Raw genomic sequence first — 7,080 nt, forward strand, 5'->3', positions numbered from 1 at the left:
ATTGAATCTGGCTCTGATACCACTTGTTAGGACCGAAAAATAAGCAGGTGTAGACGCGGAAGCTAGCAAAGCAAACCTCAAAAGATCACGAGTAAGAAGACAACGAGAAATATATCAAAAGACACAAAGATTTAACGTGGTTCGGTCAATCGACCTACGTCCACAAAGGAGATGAGCAATCCACTATAAATATGAGAGTACAAAATACAGAGGGAAACAACCTCAACCAATTCACTCGGAATACATGGGAGGTTCACACAAGTGATAACGTATCAAGCTTGTGACCCATAAATTCTCCCCCTAACCAAAACTCTCAAAGCCCTTAAGACTACATTGTGAATGCTGATTAAGTTAGAAGGAACATGCCTCTATTTATAGAGTCCTAAACCTTTTCCTACAAGAAAAGGATTAGTCAATCCAAAACCTTTTCCTAAAAGGAAAACCTATTTATGGTAAGAAATTTAGGGCAAATAAAACCCAACAAATCTCCCCCTTGGCCTGAATTTCTGACAAAATAAATTTGTCCACCTTCTTCACTTAATCTTCAACAACTTGCTTCTCCTCTCCATAATCTCCTTTGCAAAATTTATGTCTCAACACAGAGAACCTCTCTGAAACAATTTCTCCAACAAAATCTTCATTACTGTCAAAAAGGTTGCGGCTAGAACTACACCCATCAAGATGAACACCTTCTTCTAACCTGGTTTAATCATCGATTATCGAACCACTGAACCTGATTCCCTAATTGAATCTGGCTCTGATAACACTTGTTAGGACCCAAAATAAGCAGGTGTAAACGCGAAAGCTAGCAAAGCAAACCTCGAAAGACCACGAGTAAGAAGACAATGAGATATATACCAAAAGACACAAAGATTTAACGTGATTCGGTCAATCGACCTACGTCCACAAAGGAGATGAGCAATCCACTATAAATATGAGAGTACAAAATACAGAGGGAAACAACTTCAACCAATTCACTCGGAATACATGGGAGGTTCACACAAGTGATAACCTATCAAACTTGTGACCGGCAAATTCTCCCCCTAACCAAAACTCTCAAAGCCCTTAAGACTACATTGTGAATGCTGATTAAGTTAGAAGGAACATTCCTCTATTTATAGAGTCCTAAACCTTTTCCTACCAGAAAATGGATTAGTCAATCCAAAACCTTTTTCCTAAAAGGAAAACCTATTTATGGTAAGAAATCAGGGCAAATAAAACCCAACAATGATAACGTATCAAGCTTGAGATCTTCTTCTCATTTCTTCATTCAAGACACCACTCTTAGTATATTCCATGGTCACAACACCACTGGGAGCAGAATTAGTCAAAGAAACTCGAAGAGTTTCCCAAGAGTCTGGCAGAGTATTAAGAAGCCAAAGTCCCTGTATCTCATCATCAAACTTTACACCCATTCCGGACAGCTGGTCAAGAACACCCTGAAAATCATTAATATGATCAGAAATAGGAGTGCCCTCTTTATACCTGATATTCATTTATTGTTTCAATAGGAACAACTTGTTGCCAGTCTTCGAAGCATAAAGTGTCTCGAGCTTGTCCCACAAACTTTTGGCATGTGTCTCATTCACAATATGATTTCTAACCTTATCTTCAACCCATTGTCTAATATAGCCACAAACCTGCAGGTGCTCAAATTCCCATTCTTCATCATTCAAAGACTGAGGCTTATTAGAAGCAAACACAGGTAAATGCATCTTCTTGACAAATAGAAGATCTTTCATCTCGCCTTTCCAAATATGATAGTTACTACCATTTAAACACACCATTTTGCTCATATTTGCCTCCATCATTCAAAACGACAATCAACAATAACCAATGCTCTGATACCACTTTGTTGGGAAAGACAAGGCACTAACAAAGAATGCCTGACAGGATAACAGCGGAAGAATATTGTCAAGTCTATACTTTCCCTTCTCGATTTGAACCAAGAGAAGACAAACAACCACAAGCAATATGATAGTAAGGCAGCAAGTAATTCAACCAAACAAATATAACAAGGCAATAATAAACCAATCACACAAGACACAAAGATTTACGTGGAAAACCCTTCGATGTGAAAAGTAAAAAACCACGGGACCAAAAGCTCCACTATAATCACCAAGAGTTACAATATTTTTCTCCAAAATTGGGCACAAAACAAGTGCCAAACAACGAGCAACAACAAAATAAGATTGCACCAAATCTAGAGAATTAAAGGAGCAAAATCACCAATTTTGCAGCTACTGTTCACGACAGCAAAACTGAAGCTGCAGGCCACCAAATCCAACTCTGTCAGCTCTTAATTAAAGATTGAGATGAATATAATATGCTGTCCAAAAATCAGCTCAATCGGACAATAAACGAAGCGGGAATCGCAATTTGAAGTTGGCTGTTAGGGCTGAATTTTGACTGCAAAAACTGCTCTCTTTCCCTCTTTTTGGCTGCTGAAAAAACTCTCTGTGTATATGAAAATAAGACCTAAATAGGCTTATATTTGCCTCATAAGAATGGGCCTATGGCAAAAATGGGTTGGTCCAAATTGGTCTTTTATTTATCCACATAGGAAGGGAAAAAGGCCCATAACCCAACAGTTGTGAGTTGTTAGAATTCTCCCCCATATCGGTTTGTCAATACTGCTCCCAAAATATAACTTAGCTCATTATGTTTTAAAGAAAACATTTACTCTTCCTAAACTTTTGAGATTCTTACTCAAAAGGTTTCTCTTAAAAGATATAGTACTCAAAATTGCTCATGAACTCATTTGGAAATTGGTGTTTCCACTTTGCTTAAATATAAAAATATTTCTCTTGGAATTACATATTTACCATATATCATTTTAAAGAAAATAAATTTCAACTTTACTCTTCCTCAACTCAAATGATCAAGTCTTAAAAAGAGTTTTTTAAAAAGGATTTGCAAAAGAGTTCTCAAAATACTCTCAAGACTTTACTCTTAACTCTACCTTGAAGTTGAATTAGGAATTCGAGGGTTATGCTTTGCAATGTTGGACCTCTCAATGATTTAGGAAGGTTAAGATAGTTGTTCGAAAGAACGAGAGCAGACCCAAGTTAAAGATCACTGGGCCGATGCGGATATGAAATTTAATTTTTGGTCACATAAATATTATTGAGACATAGGACTCTTTATTTTCTCTGCGTCTATTTGAAGACTAAAAACTTAAGTGTCTACGCATCGCAGACCTGGGTGCAATTCTTTTCCCGATGTTTTCTTCCTCTCCTAAACTCAACTCAACTCATACCCAATGCAATTTCCATCGACCAAATTCACGAAAATTCATAAACCCAGAATAATCTCAATGAACCCATATAAAAATCTATCAAGGAACTCAACTCGTTCGCAAAACTCATACCTCAAGAACTCAAAGACTTTCAATAATGGCTAAAACTCAAGAACTTCTCAAAAACATCAAATCCTTCATCTTAAGAACAAAATTTCATTAAAATAACATGATTGACATGTGGGTGAACAAACCTAACACTATGAAAACTCACATACCTCGATTTGACAAAAAAATACATCGATTCGCAAGAGATTTCGTTCTTTCTTCCTTTTGTCCTATTTTCCTCTTCTTGAACTCCTCTCAAAACCCTAAACGTAAATTAGTATTTGTAAAACTGATCCAAGTCAGATTTGACCCAAAATATTTACTAAATTTGTATTAATCTGATGGGCTAAGAAAAAGACCAAAATACCTCTCACTAATATGGGTAACTTTCCTAAACTGGACATCCTGACTTCATACATGCATATCTCCCTCATACGAGCTCGAAACATATAAGAATCGGTGGCATTGGAAATAAGATTCCATGGACTTCCATTTGACATCTTATGTGCCATAAAATTTATCCTATATTGAAAGTTATTGTCGTTTGGAGTTGACCGAAAACTCATAACTTAAGCAAAGTTTGCAAAATTTCAGATTTGGCTATTTCCGATTTAGCTCTTTCTAAGGTGGGATGTTACAAATTATGTGAACATATCATCTAAAAGCTTTAAAGAGAGAACACTTAAATAAGTTGATGATATTCTCAAGACTACTCTTCATCTTCCTCATCTTGATTTTCATAAATCTCATCGCCTCTAATTCAAACCCGACTATTTCGTATTTGTTAAATCATTAATTAAAATATATTGTTTGCTTTTGTTAGTATTAGATAAAGGAAATTAATATTACTACTTTTTTCAACTCCACTATAGAGCGTAACTAAGATCAAAGGTAATCAAAATAACGACAATATAAGTGCATTATTGACATTGAAAATTTTGTTCACACAACCATCAAGTTGTTCTCAATGTCATTGTTGTTATAAAATTTACCAAAATATCAGTCCATAAAATACATGAATTTTAAAATTCAGTTACCAAAAGAGACAAATGCTCATGAAGAGGTAATTGAGTGTGTCATTGAATCAAACAGAGAAACAAAGATAGGTCAAAGAGGAAGCAATATGTAGGTTTTTGTCTCAGGTGTCATTATTCATTTGCGAGTATCAAACTTTCACTATTAGAAATTTTTCAAACTCCAATTTCAAAAATGGGAAATGTAACATGAAAAAACTTGCCTCATTCAACACGTAATGTACAAATATAGCAACAATAAGAAACAAATATTGTAAGAAGAAAACAATCAGAGGAGTGAAGAAAGAAGAAAAACCAAAACAAAGTGGAAAAACTAATATATTGTACTTATAGGAGAGTTGGATTTACATGTAATGAACACGTGTATGCATCAGTACATTATTCAGGAGGCATAGTTGTCATACATTTTATATTGCTTGTAGTCCAATTATTTAAGGAAGTGCAAAAAGTAAACTGGGCCCAAGTTTATGATTATACAATTTTCATTTCACTTATAAACAAGTGTTATTGTCAAGTCCCAAAAATGGATCTAATGAAACTTTTCTTTTCGATCAATACAAGTCAACTTCAACCCAAAGAAAATTAAAGAAATCCGAAAATATAAAACAAGAGCAAGACAAAGGCGGAAAACTTATTCATTCTAAACAATGACTCAAAATCTTGTTGTCACGTGTAAAAGCAATTAATAAAAATACAAAATTTTAAAAGATAAATACAAGTCTCAATCTTGGATTCTCAATTATAACAAAGCTTTAAGAAAAGGAAAAGAGTCTGACGGGATGCCAAGAAGCTACCTCTCAAATCATTCAACGAGCCTCGATTGTCAAGAGAAGAAGAAGAAATTCACACAGGTCCGGGCTCAGAACCTACACATCTGTAGAAGTAAGGGGTGAGTAACAACAATACGATACTAGCAAGAAACCTCCTCCAACTACAACCTGCACAGAAATCAGTCCAACCTAGAAATTCTACAATACATGGCTCACAAGGCCCAATATTCATAGTTCAACCTCTACAATTCAACAAGCAGATCAATCAACTAAGTAAATCTCGTAATCAAGCAGTTCAGTTACATGCACAAGTCAATCGATCACAATTAATAAGTAAGCAAACATTAAGATATAATGATCAATCTCTTTTTGAAACCATTTGCCATCGGTACAATATTACAAGTCGGAACCATTTCCTATTGGTACAATATACCAAGGCAGAACCATTTCCCATCGACTTTATAGCAAATCAATATCCAGAACCATTTCCCATCGACTTTATAGAAAATCAATATCCAGCACCATTTCTCATCGACTTTACATCAAATCACCAGTCAGAACCATTTTCCATTAGGTTTACATCGAATGACTAGCCTAATGACCTCAGTATCACAACACTCGTCGGCAAAGACCTCAACAACATATCACTCACCGCAAATACCTCGGGAACATAACAATCACTGGAAAAGACCTTGACATTATTAATCATCACATGTCTGATCACAGTGTTCAAAATCAATGCACCAAATGAAAAGAGATAACAATTCATACAACTCAAGTCAACATTCATGCTTTAAAGCATTTCATCAATCAATCAACAAGGGTCACTGTAAGGCAATTCCTATCATCATGTTCAACACATAGCCATTTTATTTCAACCTTTTTTATTCATTTAGATGTAACAATTGGAAAATTTAAACCCTTCGTCTTATCTCCGTTACTCCCAACACACAAGTAACAAAAGAAGTACATGAATTCTACTAGAAAATAAGGTTTAGAAAGTCACTTGCCTTAAATCAATCAACAATATCTCCAAGAGTTGACTCTTCCCCTTCAAAATCACTTACAAAGCCACACAATCTACAGTAATTAAGTAATCACAATAACTAATTTGAAACAACAATTCCCAAATCAAGTATATATAGAATTGGGTCAATCAACTCTAAACACAAATTCAAAATGGAGGTTTGAATCCGAAAAAAATAATACTTAAAATGATGTTTAAGGCTTCAAAAACTTAATAGTGAAAATCATTTCGAAAAGGGGATCAAAACTATTTGAAAATCACCATTTTTCTATGTTCTTGGGTTATTGAAGGCAACCCCAAATTTCTTATTCCGGAATCTTAATTTGAACACCAAATCCATAAATAATAATGCTTAATTTAATATTTAGAATTAAAAATCGTCACCCAAGCGATTTCCCATTAAAATATGATCCAAATCGCCACCCCAAAGCTCCCAAAACTCAAAAAGGTGAATGGGGCTTAAACCCCAAAATTTGAAGGTCAAAACCCTCTCTGATGTCGCATAAGGAATCATAGGCTTACATAAGCGAACCCCACAAAAACAGGGGGGGTCTTGCTTTTAGGAACCTGGCTTCGCTAAAGCGAACCCTTCAAAAATTACAACACTCGCTTAAGTGATCAACCTTTTCTTAAGAGAAGTTTGCTTAAGTGGAAGGCCTATTGCAAAAGCAAAGGTTACAAAACTCAGGCAACTCTTAAACATCAAAAGGACTTGGGGATTCATTCATAACCCCCATACACATAAGCCACTTATGTAACTAAATTACTCAAGGTTCGTCAAAATACGAATATCAGGTCTCCTTATGTGAAAAACACAAGAGACTAACTCATGCCTAAAAGGCTAAAACAAGATTAGTACCTGATGAGTCAACAAATTGGACTCATTTAGGTCTATATTTTAAT

Source organism: Solanum pennellii, chromosome 12 (assembly GCF_001406875.1).
Source record: "Solanum pennellii chromosome 12, SPENNV200".
NCBI lineage: Eukaryota > Viridiplantae > Streptophyta > Magnoliopsida > Solanales > Solanaceae > Solanum > Solanum pennellii.